The sequence below is a fragment of the Ailuropoda melanoleuca genome, chromosome X (assembly GCF_002007445.2).
Source record: "Ailuropoda melanoleuca isolate Jingjing chromosome X, ASM200744v2, whole genome shotgun sequence".
Classification (NCBI taxonomy): domain Eukaryota; kingdom Metazoa; phylum Chordata; class Mammalia; order Carnivora; family Ursidae; genus Ailuropoda; species Ailuropoda melanoleuca.
In genome coordinates this window covers 13,910,062-13,932,415 of record NC_048238.1, presented here as the reverse complement: position 1 = coordinate 13,932,415, position 22,354 = coordinate 13,910,062, and positions in this window count along the sequence as shown.

The following is a 22,354-nucleotide window of genomic DNA, read 5'->3' as shown; positions in this document are numbered from 1 at the left end:
TATTCTGGATACCAGTACTTTGTCAGAAGTGGGATTTGCAAATATTTTCTTGCAGTCTCTGGCTTGTCTTTTCATTCTCTTAATAGTGTCTTTTGAAGAACTGATGTTTTTAATTGTGATAAAGTCTAATTTATTGATTTCTTTCTCTTATGGATCATACTTTTCATGTCATATCTAAGAAATCTTTGGGTTGCAAATATTTCCTCCTATGCTTTCCTAAAAACCTTATAGCTTTATATATATATATATATATATATTTTGAGTTAATTTTTGTATAAGTTGTAAAGTTGAGTGGAAGTTCATCTTATTGCATACGAATGTCCAATTGTTCCACTACCATTTATTGAAAAGACTATCCTTTCTCCATTGAATTGCCTTTGCAGCATTGATGAAAAATCAATTGAGTGGATTAATTTCTGGACTCTATTTTGTTCTATTTGTCTATATTTCTGCCCTTTTACCAAACCACACTGTCTTGATTAATGTGTCTTTAGAGTAAATCTTGAAATCACAGTGTGAGTCCACTGAATTTGGTTCTTTTAAAAATTATTTTGGCTATTTCAGTCCATTTGCTTTTCTATGCAAATTTTAGAATCAGCTTATCAATATCTACCCCCAAAAATCATGCTGGGATTTTTATGAGGATTGCATTGACTCTATAGATCAATTTCTTGAGAATTGACATTAAACAATGTTGAGTTTTCCAATCCATGAACATGATATACCTTCCCATTTATTAGATCTTCTTTATTTTTTCAGTGTGTTATAGTTTTCAGCATACAGATCCTGCACCTACTTTGTTAGGCTTACATGTAAATGTTTCTTTCCTTCTGGGGGGGAGGTGCTGATGTAAATAATACTGTTTGTAAATGTTGAATTCCAATTGTTTATTATTAATACGTAGAAATACAATGAATTATTGTATATTTGCCTGGTATCCTGTAACCTTGCTAAACTCTCTTATTAGTTCTAGAACCTTTTTTGTAGATGCTTCATGGTTTTCTATATAGACAATGATGTCTTCTGTAAACAGAAACAAGTTTACAATCTGGAAGCCTTTTACCTATGCATTTTGAGGTCAATCCCATCCCTGGTTAAAAATTTTCCCTTAAAAAGCCAAATCCCAAAGTAATTTTTTATAATAATTTTTATTATGTTATGTTAGTCACCATACAGTATATCCTTAGTTTTTGATGTAATGTTCTATGATTCATTACTTGTGTATAACACCCAGTGCACCATGCAATATGTGCCCTCCTTAATACCCATCACCGGCCTATCCTAATCCCCCACCCCCCTCCCCTCTGAAGCCCTCAGTTTGTTTCCCAGAGNAGTTTGTTTCCCAGAGTCCACAGTCTCTCATGGTTCATCCCCCCTTCCGTTTACCCCCCCTTCATTCTTCCCTTCCTTCTCCTACCGATCTTCCTATTTCTTTTTTTTTTAATTTAATTTTATTATATTATGTTAATCACCATACAGTACATCCCCAGATTCCGATGTAAAGTTTGATGCTTCATTAGTTGCGTATAACACCCAGTGCACCATGCAATACGTGCCCTCCTTACTACCCATCACCAGTCTATCCCATTCCCCCACCCCCTCCCCTCTGAAGTCTTCAGTTTGTTTCTCATAGTCCATAGTCTCTCATGTTTCATTCCCCCTTCTGATTACCCCCCTTTTCTTTATCCCTTTCTTCCCCTACCGATCCTCCTAGTTCTTATGTTCCATAGATGAGAGAAATCATATGATAATTGTCTTTCTCTGCTTGACTTATTTCACTTAGCATTATCTCCTCCAGTGCCGTCCATGTTGCAGCAAATGTTGAGAATTCGTTCTTTCTGATAGCTGAGTNATATTCCATTGTATATATGGACCACATCTTCTTAATCCAGTCATCTGTTGAAGGGCATCTCGGCTCCTTCCACGATTTAGCTATTGTGGACAATGCTGCTATGAACATTGGGGTGCATATGGCCCTTCTCTTCACTATGTCTGTATCTTTCAAACCCCAAAGTTCTTAAGATGTTATCCATTTCTCATATTGCATACTAGTAACTAAAATTAGGCATCAACTAGACTACATCAGTCAGGATAGGTTAGGTTTTGCTGTAGTAACAAATAACCCTAGTATCTCATCAACAAATAACTTTCAACAAAGTTATAAAATCTTGCTCATAGTATATGCCCATTATTGGTTGCTCATAGTATATGCNATGTTATCCATTTCTCATATTGCATACTAGTAACTAAAATTAGGCATCAACTAGACTACATCAGTCAGGATAGGTTAGGTTGCTGTAGTAACAAATAACCCTAGTATCTCATCAACAAATAACTTTCAACAAAGTTATAAAATCTTGCTCATAGTATATGCCCATTATTGGTTGACAGAAGGACTCTGCCCTTTGTGGCCTCCCAGAAACCCAGTCAGATAGACCAGGCACTGTCTTAAATGTTCCCTGTGAGTGTGCCAGAGCAAAGGAGAACTCCAGAGAATTTTTCACAGAAGATTCATTGGTCGGCCCAGCAGTAACTCACATACATTCTGCTCACAATCATTGACCAGAACAAGTCACATGACACCGCTCTACCAGAAGGGGGCTAGGAAATGCAATTCTACAATATGCCTGGAAGTGGAGAGCCAGGAATATTTGGTGAAGAGCACTGATGACTGTGAAGGCATGCACATGCATGCACACATGCACACACAAACACACACACACAGGAAGATAAGACATAAAAATCATTCAAATGCAAGCTAGAAAGTGGTACACACCTTTAGAGAGGTATAGAGAAAGTGCATTTGGAGTTAACAGAAGGTTTCTCTTGTATGAGCTCAGGGGAGGCACTTGGCAATGGGAACCTTTGAAACTAGGCCTTGAAAGATGTTAGAAATTGGAGGTTTAATACATTTCTATTTTCACAACATAATGCAGTAGTTAAGAGCAGGGGTTAGGAAGCCAGATTGTTTGGGTTCATGTCAGATCTGCCCATATTAGCTACGTGACCTAGGGCAAGCCACTTAACTTCTCTGTGCCTAAGTTTCCTCATCTATAAAGTGAGGCTACTAATAGTACCTGCTTCATAGGTTGTTGAGAGTATTAAATGAGTTAATATTTGTAAAGCTCTATAATAACACCTGGCACATAAGTGCTACAAATGGTAAGTGCACACCACCCCCGCCACCAAACATCCCTGTCTTCAACCAACTTTAAATTCCTTGATATTTTTAAATGCAAAGACTAGATAAAAAAAGAAATTGGAAAATTAGTTATCTCTGGTGACATTTACCCTGATTCCAGCGAGCAAGGCCCGCAGACTGACAGAGCCATCCATTCGCTGTCCCTGTGGCCCTGAAGCTCTGAGCAGGACTCCTCCTTTCACTTCACAACCAGAAACTCAGATCCCATTTCTTAGCTATAGGTCAGCATTTCTCCTTCCCTGTCCAAAGCTATACCAGCTGAGCCTTTCCTAGGAGATTTTCCTCTCTAACTTTGGAGACTTAAACTCTGTTGAAGAAAGTCTTTTCACCAAGCTATGTGAAAATAAACCTCCACTCATCACCGGCCTGGTGATAGGCACACCACAGGACAGATAGGCATGTCACAAAAGGGGATTTGCTCAGAGACACTCTTCCAGGAAAAGGATAGAACCAGCACCCAAGAGACCTCCACATCTCTTTGAAGATGAGCAAATAAAGAACTATTTCTACTATAAATGGGAAAATAGTAAATCTTATAAGTATGATGAAATCTTATAAGTATGAATGAAAACTTCTATTGGTTTAGCTTCTTTGAATGAATAAAGCTCTTTCGGTTATATTCCTATGTTTGGGTCTCACAACAACTCTATAGGGAGTGCAGAGGGGGTGCTTAGTGTTCACTCTCGCTCCACAGATGAGAAAATGGACACTCAGAAAGGTAAAGTGACTTGCCAGTGACATTGTAGCTGGTAAGTAATAGAGAAGAAACTTGAACTCAGAGCTCCTCCTCACGGTTACCTCTAAGTCCCTGTTTACAAAAAGGTGGAAGGCATACTGCCAGCGGGGTACAAATGATTTAATTTTACATGTGATAGATTTATTAGCAAAATGTAAAACCAGAACAAACTGGTAATTCAAAGCTTCCCTTTTCAATAAATTTTATTTGCTTTAAACATTCGTCTATTCAAAGAAAATCTTAAGAGATGAACACCATAGATGGCATGTGGATACGGCAAAAATTGTGAAGATGGTCTGCAAAGGACGGAAGCCTAGAACCCCTGCTGTGAGAACAGTGACTTCGGCATGGGTGCTCTAGGCCAGACTCTGTCACTAAAGGGCTATGTGACCTTGTACTAGCCATGACCTCCCTGAGCTTCAGTCCTATCCTAAGCAGAACGAAAGGGTTAGTTGTAGTCATTCCTGGAGCCTCTCCAGGGGCAATCCTCTAAGATAGAAGCGGTGTTATGTCCATGATGTGTGTAGGGCTGGATTTCTTTGGCCCCCTTCTGCAGTCAGCTTTCATTTGCCTAAAATAAAGCTGACTGGAGGCTGCAGGATTCCGAGCACATTTCTCTGTGTCAGCTGCTCAAGATCTTTTCTCAGGAGCTTCTAAGGAAAGCCCCTTCAGCAGCCTGGATTCTCCTTGGCTGTGAGCCCTGGGCCCTGCATACTGCTTATGAGGAGAGACCATGACGGACAAAGCAGAAAGGAGGTGGTTTCCACAGAGCCACCCTCCAACCATGAAGGAGTGAAGGGGAAGACTTGTAAGAATTCCAGCAGGGTGGGGGGCTAGGGCAGCTAGAGGAATGGAATTCATGACGGGTCTGACCTGAATGGCATCAGGGTGAGTGGGAAGGGTTTATTGGAAAGAGCCAGGATTCCCACTGAATGTGTCTCAAAGGTACTTGTGGGTGGATGGCAGTTCTCCTCCCACGGAATCAGATCAGCACCCAGAACAAGAAAGTACAGGAGGGTCACCATCAGCTCATGAAGTTATGAGGAAAACCAGGGCCACCCTGATCTGCTTTGTGACCTTGGGCAAGAACTTAAATCTCCCCGAGCCCCAGTTTCCCTATCTGTGAAATGGATATAATAACTGTAATTATCTCCTAAGGTTATGGTGGGAATTAAATAAAAGAATACATGAAAATCCCGACATGAGGTAAGAATAAATGTTACCATTCATGTTTACTATTGATAATCTTACACTGGGCAGCCAGGATAGTGTTCTAGCTTGGAATTAGACAAACATACGTTGAAATCCCGACTTGGCTTCTAATTAGTCCTGTAACTTTGGGCTTCAGTTTTCACTGATAAAATAGCAATACTAATAGTACTCACCCCAACAGAGGGTTATCATAAGGATTCAATTGCATGTTAGCATAAAGCACTTAGCAGAATGCCTGCACATCTGCATTGTTCCATAAATTATAGTCATGGTAGACATGGAAGTGCGCCTCACCAATCCTCCCTTGAGGAAAGCCTCATGCCCCCAGCTGTGGGGAGTGCCGCCAGCTGACAGGCCCACTGTCAGCACTTTCAGGGCCCGTGTGTCCCTAGTAAGTTCTCTGAAGGCAGGACCCCCACTTCTTTGATGTCCCCAGGATATTCAGCACAGCACTACAAATATGGTAGGTCAGCTCTAAATACTCGTTGATGGGCCGACTAATTTAATGAGTTCCTTCAGAAACACAGAATACATTTCGATGGAGTCCACTTTGAAACATCTCAGGCGAGAATGGGGAAAGTCTGCATAGCCTAATTCCAAGTCCACAGCAAAGATGAAGTTGCCCTTACCAGCCTCCCTCACCAATTTACGAGGCTTCTTTTTCTTTAAGATGGGATACAGAGCCTGGCTTTGGGGATCCAATTTAGTTCTTGTCAAAACCCCTCCACTCTCTCCCCAGGCCTGGCTGGGAGGGAGGACACTAGCTTCATGCTGACCTCATTTCCAGTCAGCACTGCCTGTGAAAACGCAGTCTTGGCAGATGTGCCCTTTTGAGAAGATTTTTATCTTACAGAACTTGACAGATTTTCAGCCTCACTCTTTAATTTGAAGTTTCTCATATTACCCCCTCCCCTCCCGTTGTTCCAGCTTGGGTAATTTTTCTCTAAAGCGACAGTTTCTCAGTTGGTGGTTACATTCCACAGTGGGTTAATATGAAAGGCAGAATTGCCACATCTTGAATAACTTAAACCAAAGTGACGAATGAATATGGGATTGACCAGAATGTAGCAAGTCCTGGGCTTTTGAGCAGTAGTTTCCAAGCACCAGTCCATGGAGCAGGGCCAAGGTCCCACTCCCACAGAGCTACAATCCAATAGGCGTGTGTTGAAATGCAGTAAAGGCCACCGTACTTTGCAGCTCCTCTCATCAAGAGGTGGAATCTATTTCCTCACCCTTTGAATCTGGGCTGGCCTTGTGACTTCCTTGTTTGGCCAATGGAACACAACAGAAGTGACAGTGTGTTGATTCCTAGCTTAGAGTGCAAGGAGCCTTGAAACTTCTGCTCTTAAGCTCTTGGGATGCTACAACTGCCATGTGAACAAGCCTGGGCTAAGCTGCTAGAAGATGAGGGATAAGAGAACATGAGGAGAGAGGCTCCAATGCCCCAGCCTTCCCAAGAAAAGCCATAACAAACCAGCCAGTCCTGCTGACCCATCAGCTGGCAGCAGACATGTGAGCAGGCCTAGCCAAAATCAGCCAAGCCTGGCCCAAGGAGAAGAATGACCCAGCTGAGCTTAGACCATATCGGTATTCTACAAAATCATGAGTAACTAAATAAGGGATGATTGATATCACTGAGTTTTGGGGTAGTCTGTTCTGTAATAAAATAGATAAAATAGAAACTTCAAATTAAAGAGTGAGGCTGAAAATCTGTCAAGTTCTGTAAGATAAAAATCTTCTCAAAAGGGCACATCTGCCAAGACTGCGTTTTCACAGGGGAAATGAATACAGGGGGAGATAGAAAGTAAAGAAGAAAACAAATACAAGACCAAGATAATACAAATGGTGACATGTACAATAAAGGAAACAAACAGGGTGAGGTGATGGAGGACTCTGGGTGACAAATTTGGGAAAGATAGTCAAGGGAAGACCTCTCTCAAGAGTTGACATTTTTGCTAAGACCCAAAAGAGGGGAAGGAACCAGCTAGGTGAAGACCTGAGGGCAGAAGAAATTGCAATTCAAAGCCTCCAAGGTGTGTTTTCAAGAAATAGAACAAAGACCAGCATGGCTGGAGCCCAATGAGAGAGGGAGAATGTGGCCAGAGGTAGTGAGAGAGGTGGGCAAGGTGCCTCAAGAAACCACTGGAGGGTTTTAAAAAGAAGAATGACAACATCTGATTTCCATCTTTTAAAGGTCACTCTGGCAGCACTGTGGAGGACGGATTGTAGGGTGCCAAGACTGGGAGCAGGAAGCCTGATCAGGAGGCGGTTGCAAAATCCAGGTGAGAGAAGATGCTGGCTTAGACTAAGGGGGTATCAGTAGTGGTCATGACAAGGGGTCAGATTCTGGAACTGTTTTGGAGGGAAAGCTTCCTCACAGCACATAAACTGGCTTAAAACCAAAGTTTGTTATTTGATCCATATGTCTAATAAAGCTTAGGTCATAGATATTGCTTTACTTTTCATATGCTTATTCCAAAAATTTTATTGAGGAGTTTTTAATAAGTGTATAATTTACTCATATTTTATATCAGTTTTTATTGTTAATTATTAATAGGTGCATAAGGTTTTCCTCATACTTAAAAAAAGTGGATAAAACATAAATTCAACATCTGGTTTTTCACAGAATGGAATATTTGGTTCATAATGAATATTTCCAATTTTGTGAATAAGATTAAAATTTTTCTATTCAGAAAATGTCCTGAACATTTGTAATCAGAATCCCCGTTATAGCTTCCTAAGATGTCAATGTTAGCTTATAAACCATTTACTGCAAGTGTTTTTCTTAGAGTATTTTTCTTAGAAGTTAATTTGGAAACATTTGTTTGTTTAACAATTATTGAGAAACAGTGTAGTTTAGTGATTAAAATCATGGACTCTGGAGCCAGTCTGTCAGGTTCAAATTCCAACTCTGCCATTTATTACTTGTGTGATCTTTGGCATGTTTTTTTGAAATGAGGTGATAATAGTACTTCCCATATGGTAGTGTTGTGATAATTAAATTATTTAATACAATGAAAGCACTTAGAACAGCCCCTGGTACATAGTAGGTGCTCAGCGTTAGCTATTAATATTTAACATTGAATGTGTTTAGGATGTCACTCACCGGACTACTCATCTTTGTTAGTGTGACTATTTGAAAGGTGCAGAATATCATTTCCTTTCAAAGTTAACAACAACAAAAAATACTCTTTTGCTGCTCCAAAAGGGGTGATGGTAGAGTTATTCCTGAGTTTGCAGTTAGAGGGTGGTGGGGGCTGAGGTCGTCTTACAAGCTAATTCAGTCAAATGCCTACTGCCTGGTCTGGGAAGGCTCAAACAGCTAGGGGTTGAACAGTTGGGGCTCCTTGGACATCTCTATCTCTGTGTGGTCTCTCCCTGTGGTTTCTCCAACATGGCAGCCACAGGGTAGCCAGACTTCTTATATGGTGGCTCAGGATTCCAACAGTGCCTGTGAGAGGAGGGGAAAGGAAGAGAGAGAGAGCAAGCAAGAGCCAGGCAGCTCTATCGCCTCTTATGACCTAAACTTAGAAGTCACATATTAGTCACAGCTAATATTATAGTCTATTAGTTGAGGCTGTCAAAAAAGCCCACCCAATGTTCAAAGGGAAAACAAAATAGACTTCATCTCTTGATGAGGGGTGGGGGAGGGGTGGCAAGGTTCTGGAAGAGCATGTGGGACTGCAAATATTATGGCCATTTTTGGAAATATGCTCTGCCACAGATGGAAAGAGCATCAGTCAAAGCATGGCTTGTGCTAGCCAAGGAGATGATATCCACAAGGAACAAAAAGTCACAGGTCCACTTAAGCTGGCTAAATTTGTAGCTTTACCTGAATGGCCCTACCTGTATCAGGTTAAGAGAGAGAGCAATTATGGGGCTAGGAGGAAGGGGGAGAAGGAAACTCATGTTTATTGAGCACCAATTATACCCTGAATGTTTCACACATTGCCAACTGTCCATCAATGACCATTCAGCTTATGATTCTGCGGGATGGCAATTTGAATTGCATTCAGCTAACCAGGTTCTTTTTGCTCTACGCCAGCCTCGACTGATTGCTGCACTTGCTCACGCATCATCGGTCAACTGCCAGGTCAGCTGAGGCACCTTGGTTCTTCCCAACGTGGTCCCTCACCCTCCAGCAGGCTAGCCCAGGCTTATTCATCCAGTGGAAAGGTCCTAGAGCAGCAAACCCCATTACACAGGCCCTTTTAAAATCTCTTCTCTGTCACAATGTCCCATGGACCAAATCAAGTCACATAGCCAGATAAGATCCACAAACACTACAAGAGTGTAGACATAGGGAAGGGGAAAATGTGTGGCCATCTTTGCACAGCATGAGATGTAAAATTTGGCACACCAACTTCTTCACAACAATTTCTCACAGAAAAGAGTCATAGTGACAGAAGGAGCCTACTGGAGACTCCTTATGGTTTCCCCTAGGAGAGCAAGGGAAGACCAGGAGCAAAGAGTCTCCGGGACTTCTAGTCACATGGGAGCAGCCTCATGTGGTCCAAGAGCAGGGACCACATCAGGCTGGAATGAGGGCAGCATACTTGGAGACAAGGAAGAATTGAATGGGAGAAGAGGGAGGGGAAAGCCCCTTCTAGAAGATGTCAGTCTAACACTGCTGCACCCACTCATCATGGCCCACCTAGCCCTGAAGGGAGCTTTCATTCAACCTCAATACATTCATATTATCATCAACAAAAAAAGTAAAAAGCAACTCAGTTCTGCTTTTTGTTCTATGTTTTTCTTCTTTTTATATTTTTGTTTTGACGGACTAGAGCAGAGGACTGGAAGAACAAAAGGTCAGCCAGGGCAGGAAAGCAACCTACCACATAAATGGACAAGGTTACATGGTCAGACAAAGCCCCCAAGGTAAGTGTGTTTTTGTATCAAGTGAGGCCATAAGTGCATTTTAGAATATTAAATTATTTTTTGAAAATTGTCCTTGGGCTTTTGGCCTTCTTTATTTCTTCCACTTATATACCTCACTTATTTACCCAGAACATAAACTATGGCCTTCCTCTGTGGCTACAACTATTTGGGGGGGGGGTTAGTATTTAAGCCATAAATAATTTGTCTCCAAAGAACAATCCCCATCCCTACCTTCCATCCTCCTACCCTACCCCCACCTTATCCCCACAGCTTGGCAGTTAACTGCTTAATGGAGTTCCAAAATATCTGCTCCTCCTTCATTCAGGAGGACCAGGCCTGTAGAACTAAGACCAGACCCTGACAGCAGACACATTCATGACCAAGTTCTCAGGCAACTTCTCCCCCATTCCTGATATCCTTTCAGAGTCATATGAGCTATAGGTAGGACACTACTTGATTCCAGGATGCTCTCTACTCATTTCCTAAATTCATAGGCTTGATGGCACAGGAATAATGCCCCCGCCCAAAGATGTTGTATGACTTTGCTAGGGCTATGAAGAAGAATCTGTCCCAGGCCTCTTCTAGCTTCCTGTGGTTTGCCAGCAATCTTCAGTGTTCTTTGTCTTGTAGATGCATCACCCTGATCTCTGCCTTCATGCTCACATGGGACTCTGTGTGTGTGTGTGCGTGTGTGTGTGTGTGTGTGTGTGCACATCTCTGTGCCCAAACGTCTGTTCCCTTTTTGCAAGGACACAGTCATATCGGATCAGTGCCCACCCTAATGACCTCACCTTAAATTGATCATCTGTGGAAATCCTATTTCCAAATAAAGTTAAATTCACAGGCACTGGAGGTTAAGACTTCAAAACCCTTTGGGGAGACACAATTCAACCCATAACAGATGTCTACACACTCATCCCTGGAACCTGTGAATATCTTACCTTACATGGCAAAAGGGACTTTGCAGATGTGATTAAGGTTACTCAAAGGACTTTGAGATGGAGAGATTATCTTGGATTATCCCAGTGAGCCCAACATAATCACGAGTCCTTAAAAGTGGAAAAGTTTCTCTCACCATAAAGAGAGGGATATGTGAGGATGAAAGAGTAGACAGAGAGATGCAACACCGGGGATGGTGTTAGGGGGCCACAAGCCAAGGAATGTGGTGGCCTCTAGAAGCTGAAAAGGGCAAGGAAATGGATTCTTTCCTAGAGCTTTCAGAAAAGAATACAGCCTTGCCAACACCTTGATTTTAGTCCAGGGAGACCCATGTCAGACTTCTGGCCTACAAAACTATAAGGTACTAAAATTGTACTGTTTAAGCCACCAAGTTTGTAGTAATTTTTCAAGCAGCAATAGAAAATGAATACAGCTGAGATTAGGCCTAAGCAGATCTTAGGTCATGTTCCCTAGAAGCAGAGCGTAAGACAGGGATTTTGTGCAAGTGATTTCTTGGGGGGAGCGGGGTAGGATAGGGGGGAAAGCTAAGCAAGGATGTGGTCTTTACTGGAGACTAGCTTCCACTTGATCCCATGGAGGCTCTGAAGCGTAAATAGCAAAACAACATTCATCAAATTTCTGCAAGGCTTTTATATTCTCACGCAAGTCAGTGACTGATCAAGGACTGTGGGGGTTAGAGGGAGGTGTAAGTGAGTAGGGGAGGAGCACAGCTTGAAGGGATAAGAACAGCTATGAGTTGTCAGCCAGTACTCACAGTAGCTGGGAAATGGGGATCCTACAGATAACCTAGGGCAGAGCCATCTAAATAGAACCTTATGGCCTTCAGCAGCCTCATGCACTTTCCACAAGGACAATATTTGTTTGCAATTTGAGGGTGCATTTCCCCTGTGCCTTCTCAAGGACATGACTTTGCCATGGTCAGCCCAAGGCATCTATTTGCTGAGAGATGGCGTGAGATGGGGGGGGGGTAGGATTGAGATTTTGCTGCAGAGGGAGTAAAGACAGAAAGACCAAAGTAAGGGGCGCCTGGGTGGCACAGTGGTTAAGCGTCTGCCTTCGGCTCAGGGCGTGATCCCGGTGTTATGGGATCGAGCCCCCACATCAGGCTCCTCTGCTATGAGCCTGCTTCTTCCTCTCCCACTCCCCGCTTGTGTTCCCTCTCTCGCTGGCTGTCTCTATCTCTGTCGAATAAATAAATAAAATCTTTTAAAAAAAAAAGACCAAAGTAATATTTGGCTTTTGATATTCACAACTGAAATATGGAACAGGCAAGGGGCTTGCAAGCCAAGACATTGTCTTCAGGAAGGATTTTCCAGAATCTTTTGTCTCTTCTTGTAATCAATCAGTAAATGGAAGACTCTACTCTTAGGTTTTAACTGTAGTGAAAGAGGGAGACCTCTGTCTACCATGAAGGCATAGCTGGAGTCGGGAAAAAGGAAATATGACAAAGGGGAATAAAAGAAGCCCACTCTTTTTCCGGCCTAAGAACTTGTGAGCAGTAGGAGAGTGTGAGGTGAGGAAGCAGTTGCAGGGGTGTGTCCCAAGCTCCCCTTTCTGGAATGTGCAGCAGCCATACTGAGAGACTAGAGGGCCTCAAACAAATCTGAAATAGTCACCGCAGAGTCAAGTGCAGGGCACGGTGGGATCAGGCACAGGAGTCCCTGATCTGCCCAAGCTGCCTTTGGGCCCCATAGGGTATAATACCTAGGGTAAGAGCCAGAAGTCCCACCATGAGACCACTTTAGCAGGACAATGTCACCCTGCAGTGGGCTGCACAGATGCCTCAACAGGTACCCAGGGGTCCGCAGTCAGCAGGAGCCAAGGGGAGGCCTGGTCATCCTGGGAGGCCATAGGCCTTAGCCACACCAACAGAATGGTCAGATCCCAAGTTGCACCAGCAAAAAAGACATCAGCCTAGTGTCCAAAAGAACCTGCCTACGTCTTTTCCGCATGGAGCCAGGAACATGCTCTCTCACCAAATGAGTGTCTGAACATCTCCTGATAGGCCCATTTATATCATCACAGCTAACTACGCTGAAACCAGATGGGACATTTCATTTAATTTTATCCCACCAACAAGCAGATAGGGCCTCAGTAGGCTCATTAAAGATTAAATAAAATAATTTTGTTGGCCCACCCACATGCTGGTGAGTTTAATTCTGCCATGTGCACAATGAAGGGGTTTAGCCAAATAACGTTCCATGGGCTTTCTAACTTTAGAATGTTGTGCTTTTTGACCTGATGCAGCAGGAGGCCACCAGAGCTGAGAACAATCTGAGAGAGCCCCGGAGGAGAAGAGGACTGCCCTGCTTCTCCACAACAGGGAGGCAGCCCCCAGGTAAAACAGCCCTCAGGCCTGGTCGCCACCCCAGCTTGTGGGACTGACATGGTGTGCCGAGCCAAAGGGCCTCCCTTCCATGCTGCAACCTCACGCCTGGGTCCTCCAGCTCTCCCTACTCCTCTACCACCACCACCACCCCTGCATCAGGGGCTTTGGACTTTTCAGGGCTCATTAGTACCTCTGTCACCAGAGAAAGGGCACGGGAGAGGAAGCTGGCCTCTTCTGACAGTGCTCAGGAAAGGCTTGGTGGAGAGAAGGGGAAGAGTCCTGCTAGGTCACCATGAGGTGTGGAGATGCCTGGTTGAGTTCTACTGGCCCACACAAAGCCATACTGAAGTCAACATTCTCAGAACATGACCATGGCTTCATTTACTTTTGCTTTCACCTCAGCTGCTTTTCTTCAAGGGCACAGCTGCTCTCTCAAGCCCCACTTGAATGGAACCTCTTCAAGGAAGAAATTCCTGACGACCCCAGGAAGATATGGCTCCCTCCTCTGGGCTACATTGTGTCCTTGCTGCCAATACAGGATTAATCTGGTAACTTTGGAGCGCTGGTACCTCACCTGTTCAACTAAACTTCCCAAACTCAGGTGCTGCTTCAGTCTTAACCCTGTGTCCCCAGGGCTTGGTACACTGAAGACACTGAACATTCCTGCAATCCTTTCATCTCCTTCTTAGTCATGGTTCTGTCTTCCTGCCCTCGATTTGTTCCTCTGGTAACTCTTCACTTCTCCCACATGATTCACTCATTCAGCAAATATTTACTAAGCACCTACCCTAGGCGCCGACATTGAGATGAACCCTAGAGGTCGGACAAATATATGACATGGGCTCTGCCCTCAAGGAGCTCGGCCTACTAATCGAGACAGACATAGGAACAAACCACTGTAAAATAATGTGGCTCTGGCAACAAGAGAAATGCACTCAAGGCATTACAGGGCTTGGGTCTGAGAGGCCAATGGGTCTGCAGATGGGGTTGGGAGGAGAGGAGGGCCAGGCTAGACACTGTCCACATGGATGACTGACACCCGCACACAGAGATTCCCATCCCCAGAGTGCCAGCTAAGCTTAACACAGACTATGACATGTCAGACCTCAAATCCCAGCCCTTTTCCCATAGTGACAAGAACAGGCATTAAGTTTCCTTTGAAACTTCTTCTAAGTTTCTAACGGCCTGGCTCCACACGCCAAGCCACCGTTCTCCCCTGCATTCAGTTTATGTATGGCTACCCCTGGCCTAGAGAGAGAGGAGATTTGGAAGCCCCACACCTACAACAGTGTCTCCCCTACCCAGCCCATCCCCAGGAGTTGCGGGGTCCAGGCCAAACTCACTTTGAGCTCTTGAGATAAAGTTGATATTAAGGGCTGTTCCAAAAGGGAAAAGAAGCCTCCAACTCAGCGCCATCCATAATCCACCCAGACCCCAGCAGAGCCATTCCCCGTGGTGGCATGTGGTGCCAGGTGGGCTTTCCTGCCCACTCACCAGCACCCACAGCTCGGTCGGTGGGCTGTCCAAGGCTGCTGGAACCCGCTGTGTTGAGCGGTGACAATGAGCTGTGCAGGGACAGCGCCTCAGGGACATACCGGTAAGTACCGGGTGTAAACAAGCCCGGTGAAGAGCACCCCTGTGAAGTGGAGTTGGTCATCTCTGTGGGCTTTGCTGCCTGCCTCACCCTTGCTTTGCCTCCTTCCCTCCCCAGCCCACTCCCACTCCCACTCCTGTCCTGGACTTTAATACAGCGCCGTCCCCAGAAGCCTCGGGCCAGAGTTTGCTTCCAGGGAACAAAGCCTCAGGACTGGGGGAGTCTGTGCTCCCCACTGGCTTGATTTAGGTAAGGAGCGGGGGGGGGTGAGCCTCAGGATCTTGGTGACAGGCACCTGGGCCACCTCAACTCCTTCTCCAAGCTACAAGCCACAGTATGACGGGGCCTGTCTCACTCACCTCAGCACCTGCCCCATTTCTCGGCAATCTGGGGGAGGCATTGTGAGCTCACCAAACCTTCTGGACCAAGGCCTTCTCCACTAAAATGCTAAGAGGTCTCCTACAAGCCACTGCAAGTAGCTTCCTACGTAAATTTTGCTTGGGTTAGCCCTAGTGCTTCCACGAAGTGTCATGAAACAAGGCACATAGGTTTGAGTCCTGACCACTCATCCAGGGGTTACAGTGGGGAAGGGTGTGGGAACACTTTCACCTGGAGAGGAGAGAGAACAAAAGAATTCTCATTTGACATTGACTGAGCTTTTCCTTGCCAGCTTGTTCTGAAAGAAATTGTTACAACCATTCTTGACCACAGAAGATCATGAAAATACTAAGGGAACATTTTTAGGCTTAATGTAGCGCCTCTAAATCATGTATCTTGGCAGCACAGATCCTGCTGACTCGGGATGTCAGAATTGGCAGGTGTGAAAAATCCCTACCGTCCATCACTGTGAAACTCATCTTCTCCCCAGGGTCTGCAGCTAGCAGAGCTGAGGAAAAAGAAAACACATCGAGGAGGAGACGCTGCAGGAAAAACAGCCAGGGCTTTCAGACTCAGAGACAGTGACATTCATCATCATTAGCCAAATGAAGAGTTAAGCCAAAGGTCAGCAACCTCTCCATTACTGGCTCCCTCCTCTGAAGGGCTGGCAGAAGGTGGGCCAGACAGTTTCTGAGAGGCCCCCAGTTTGTGGCACAGGTGTCACTTGGGTGTGAGGTGGCCTCGTGAAGACCTTCAGCAAAGGCATGGCCAAGTACACCCTTGGGGCTCCTGCCCTGGTCTATGTACTCTGGACAGAAATTTGGTGGAAGGCACTTGTCACTCAGAGGACAGCTGACATGAAGGACAAGAGGAGGTTCTGGAGAGGGCATGGGTAGGGTCAAGAGGGAGAGGCTTCAGGAATGAAGAGGCTTTGGGGGCATCTCTAGCTGTGGCCAGGATTGCTATATATTCACTAAAGTCCACTTCCTGTCTTCTCTGGCACACAGCTAGATACATTTCTCAGCCTTCCTTGCATTAGGCATTGACACGTGAGTGAGTTTTAGGTAATGGAACGCGGACAGAAATGTTGCGTACTTGTCCTCACTTTGAGCCATAGAACCTCCTATAGGATACTCCCCCCACTCCCTTCCTGCCCCTGCCTTCCAGGGGCAGAGGGTGGAGTGGGCGACACTGAAGCCCTAGAGGAGAGCAGAGACGCAGGGGGAAGGAATCCAGGCCCATGTGTGACGGCAGGGAGCAAAATTCGCAGCCCCACATGGTCAGCCGGACTTTGCGTGGGCAAAAAGTAAGTGTGTATTGTGTTAAGCCCCCGAGGTTCAGGGGTTTACCTGTGAAGAGCAGCTAATATTACCTAAATTAATTCAGCAGGGAAGCAGAACCACGACAACAACAACCTTCAATGTTTCACAACTGAGCCAAGAATGGGCGTTGCTGACAAGAATCCTAGGCCGGTGATGGGTAGTAAGGAGGGCACGTATTGCATGGTGCACTGGGTGTTATATGCAAACAATGAATCATGGAACATTGCATCAAAAACTAAGGATGTACTGTATGGTGACTAACCTAACATAATAAAAAATTATTATTAAAAAAAAAAGAATCCTAATGAGAAACAAACCAACAAAAAACAATTTACCTGGGTCAAAAGTTTCCTTTCTCAGTTTGAGAAGCGATGTACAAAGAGCAAGTGCTGTGCAGGCTCACAGGCCTGTAAGTGGATTCTGGCCTTCTCCCTGGTGGGTTGTGGGCCCTCACAACGATGCTTCTCCTCTAAGGCTCCATTGCCTCACCTTCAAAATAGACACAGGCACGTCTCATTCCTGGGGTTGTCATAACGCTCAGGTTCAGTGAGATTACGTATCTAGTGTCCACACAATGCCTGATGCAGAGTGGACCCACGTTAAATATGAGCTTTCCATTGTCTTCCTTGTTTTTCTCCAGAAGCTTCTGCACACTCGCATTTTTCCCCCATCATCACTGAGTAGTGTCTGTCCTCCCTGAAATGGCAGACACCTACAGTCTCACAATTTATCAGGTGCAGGAGAAAGACAGGGGCCAATGCTGGCCTTCTCTGTCATGCTGGGGCAACTTGACCAAGGCTTTCATTCCCCTGATTGATCTTGTTCATTCTGAGCTGCATTTGGCTTGGAAAATTGTGTCCCCAGTCCTCATGAGGAGCTGGAAGCCTGGCCTGGCCCCAAAGATACCTCAGCAAATCTGCTACCCAGCTCCAGTGGCGGGCAGCCAGGCGTCTGGTCCCCGGCCTCAGTCGTGCAGCTGTGACTGACAGGCAGCAGGGAGCTGAAGCTCTGATGTGAGGATCCGCGTTGGCTCCTAGAAAAATAGCAACAGCAGCAGCAGCAGGCTCCACTGGAAAGCAGCCCTGCCAGCATGGCTGATGCTGACGCCCCACCGCCCAGGGACCCACACCGGAGGGTAAAACAGCAGGTAATTGATGGCTTCCCAAACTAACTTAGCAGACCGAGTTGACTCTAGAGCTAAAGACAGAGGTTTGATTCCAGCCGGACCCTAGCGGGCCATTTCCTGACAGCTTGGAGCAGAGAGCAAGAACTGAATGCTGCCTCCTCAGCTGTAGACAGAAATAATCCCTTGCAAGTGTGGGCAGCTCTAGCAATGGGGCTCAGAGCTGGCAGCTGAAAGACTCCCAACGCCCAGGCCATCCCCCAGACCCATACTGTCAGAATTTCCGGGGCCAGGACCCAGGCATCTGGAAGGTTTCAAGGTTCCTTAGGTGATTCCACCGTGCAGCTCAGGGTGAGAATCCCTGGGCTACCCCTTCCAAGTACACGCCCTGGCCTCAGCTCCCTTGATGTACAACTGTTGGCCCCATTTGACAGAGAAGACAAAAACTCAGACAGGAAAAATAACTTGCTTAATGTTCTATGCTTAATAACTGAAGGAGCTAGGATGTGGCCCCAGGCTTTTGGTATTTAATTCAGTAATCTTTCTCCTTAACCCTTCTGGCCTCATCTTCCTCTTTTATAAAATGAGTATCCCATTAACTTACCTCACAGGGCTGTTGTAAGGATGAAACAACTCCATCTTACTGTTTAATTTATTTTGCTTAATATCTACATATGGCCTTCCAGTTTGCCCAGCACTATTCAAGTGCTTTACCAATATTAACTCAGCTTAGTTCACTAAAATAGCCTCCTGTACCCTCCTACGCCACTGGGGGGAATTACTCGGGGGAGTGATCTAGCAACACGAGCAATTGCCTTTAAAATGTGTGAACTTTTTGACCCAGCAAAATCTTAAAAGTCATGAAAGGAAATAATTAAGGGTGTATGAAAAAATTTAACCACAATGGCGATCGCTGAAGTTTTTATAATGACAAAAAATGGAAACACTAATTTTCAAATATAAGGGATTCATTAAACAAATTATAGCACAGCAAAAAGCTGAACTAGCATGGCTCAGTTTTAAATGGTGTGTGGCACGCTCTTCCATGTTATCCGACTCTGACTCTGGGGAGCTATTTTACAATTCTGTAAGCTATATCAGTGATAGCAATGTAAAGTTTCTCTTGCTTACAGACATGCAAATCCTCTCCTGTCCTGTCCTGTAGAAGTTCAAGGGACTGCCCTCCCCCACTGTGGGAGAGTAGTTTTGCCTCCGTTTGCACCTTTATTTCAATATTCTTTATCTATAAATGTGCCCATTCTTTGGATTTTCTTTCTTTTAAAGATTTATTTATTTATTTTAGAGGGGGGAGGGGCAGAAGGAGAGGGAGAGAGAGAATCCCAAGCAGACTCCACACCCAGTGCGAGCCCAACATGGGGCCTGATCTCACAACCCTGAGATCATGACCTGAGCTGAAATCAAAAGTTGGACACTTAACCAACTGAGCCACCCAGGTGCCACTCTGGATCTTCTTTCGAACCATCTGCCTGGTTCCCTCATATTTTTAATGAGTTAAATAAAACCTTTAACAAGTATAAAATGAAATGAAATAAATAAATGATATGTGGCAAACAGATCCCAGGGCGGTTATGTTCACACGGGGCATAATACCCTCCCCTTGAGTGTGGATGGGACCTGCAACTTGTTTCTAATGGATGGAATATGGCAAAGGTGATGAGATGTCATTCCTCATTCCATTGGAATGAGATATCATTCCAAACCATTCCTACATTATAATGTAGATATAAGTAGATATAGACAGATAGATACGGACATAGATACAATACTTATCTTGCTAGCACACACTAGAGAAACTCTCTGGCCGACTTTGAATAACAACTGCCATATTGTGAACTGCCTATGGAGAGAGCCACATGGCAGGGATTGCTGGTGGCCTCTAGGACCTAAGGGCAGCCTCTAGCCAACAACCAGGAAGAAGCTAAGCCCTCAGACATGCAGCCTCAAAAGAATGAATTCTACCAACAACCTCAATGAATTCAAATGTGGACTCTTTCCTAGTTGAGCCTCCAGATGAGAAACCAGCCTGGCCTACAACATGTTTGTAGCTTCATGACCTTGAGCAGAGGTTCAAGCTAAGCCAGGCCTGGATTCTTGACTGATGGAAAATGCAAGATAATAAATGGTGTTGTTTTAAGCTACTGGATATGTGGTAATTTGCTATACTAAAATAGAAACTAATAGGGGTTTCATGGAAGAATATTCTCTTACATGAAATATATCTACAAAATACTACTCAATTTATACTACAGTATAAAGCAGTATGATCCAACTCTCTCTCTCTCACACACACAACACACACAGGACCTAGAAAGCTAATAATATAGTAGAACTTGGGATGGCTTTGTATTTCTTCTTTATGATTCTCTGTACCTGCTAAAATTAGTTGCATTTTTAATATAATATTAGAAAACATTGAAAATAAAAATAATGAATAAAATATTCGAGTGCTAACAGTGGTTGTCAGGGTGGTGAAATCATGACTGAATTTTATACTTCAGAATTCAAAAACTTATTTTAATTTTTCCACTTTGAAGAGCTGATGCTGACTGGCATAATTAAACAATAAATAAATAACTCCCGATTATTTTTTCAATTACTGAAGAAAAATCACACCATCATTGCTCTCAGATGTAATTAGGAGGGAAAAAAACATCCATGTGTAGAGATATAGGACAACACAGAGTTAATAGCACGAACTCTAGTGCCATATGTCCTGGATTCTAAGTTTGGTTACTCAATGGTATTTTATGGGCAAATTATTTAGCCTCATCTATAAAATGGGAGAATAATAATATCTACCTTGTAGGATAAGGATATCATGGGGATTCAATAAGACAGTGTATATAACTTATTTTAAAATGACCCTGGTATATAATAGGTGCTCAATAAATATTGGTTAGCGTTACCATCATCATCATCATTACTGTTATTATCAGCCAACTTCCTGTTGCAGGAGTGGCCAATATTTCGGTCCTGATGTTATTCTTAGGTTCATTAAAACAAGTACAAAGAAAAACATAAGAATTATAATTATGGCATATTAATTCAGATATTTAAAAGAATATCACATACCTTGAAAGACCTAAAGTGGATGTTATGGGATGCTGAAGACACATTTTACCCAACTTAATGCTAGAAAGAGGTTCTTCAGTATAATTAGCACTATGCTTCTGCTGGGGTGACATGGGATGGTTGGAACTGGCCTTTTAAGAATTTCAGTCAAGAAAAAAAAAAGAGGAGTTAAGATGGCGGAGGAGTAGGGGACCCCTTTTTCAGCCAGTCCCCTGAGTTGAGCTGGATAGGTACCAGACCAGCAGGAACATCCACGGAATCAGCCTGAGATGCAGGAAGATACATCTGGATCTCTACAAATGAACATCTCCAGCGCTGAGTATTGAGGTACGAAGTGGGGAGCCGTGAAACCGCGCACAGATATCAGAAGATAAACGGAAAGGGAGGGAGCCGCCGGGTTTGGGCGCGGGGAAGCGGTAGCCACCTGCACGGGGGAGCGGGCGGACTCGTGGACCGGCACCTGCGAGAGAGCAGACTGAGAACGTGAGCCAGGAGTGCACGCGACCAGACTTCTCACGGAACTCCGGTGTGCTCACTGGATCCAGACTGAGACCAGGAGCTCCAGAACGTGCAGGGGTGGCTGGCGGTGTTAGAAACACAAAGGACAGAGACGCGCCAGCCCTGGAAGTGAGGGCTGGGAAACCGGGTGTGGGGTGCACATCCTGGGACGCTGCAGGGTTGAGCAGCACCAACAGAAACAGAGTTAAAGTGGCCAGAACATCAGTGGAGAATGGTCCAGGGACGCTGCAGGGTTGAGCAGCACCAACAGAAACAGAGTTAAAGTGGCCAGACTCAGAAGAGGCACAGCAAACTGCCAGGGAAAGCCGCCAGAGAACAAAAGCCTGGAAATACCGGCTCACAGTGTGCCCATCTCCATTCCCCCCTCGCAGGGGACATGGAGACTCTACCCAAACAGGGTTGCGTGAGTATCAGCGTGGCAGGCCCCTCCCCAGAACGCAGGCTGAAAAATCAAGAAGCCCACATCTCTTAAGTCCCTATAAAACAAGGGCACACGGCCTGGGTCCCGGTCAGTAATTTGGGCTCTGGACAACCCTGCAACCTCTCCTCATAAGAATGACGAGAAGGAGAAATCCCCCCCAGCAAAGAAAAGACAATGAGTCTGTGGCCTCTGCCACAGAACTAATGGATAATGGATATAACCAAATTATCAGAAATGGAATTCAGAGTAACAATGGTCAAGATGATGTGTAGACTTGAAAAAAGTATTAACAAAATGTTAATGAGAATATAGAATCTCTAAGGGCGGAAATGAGAGCGAATCTGGGAGAAATTAAAAATTCTATGAGCCAAATGCAGTCAAAACTAGAGGCTCTGACAGCCAGGGTGAATGANGGCTCTGACAGCCAGGGTGAATGAGGCAGAAGAATGTATCAGCGAATTGGAGGATGGGTTAGTAGAAGAGAAAGCTAAAATAGAATCTGGCCTCAAAAACATCCATTCTCAAGAATGTAGGTTACAGGAGATTACTGACTCAATGAAACGTTCCAATGTCAGAATCATCGG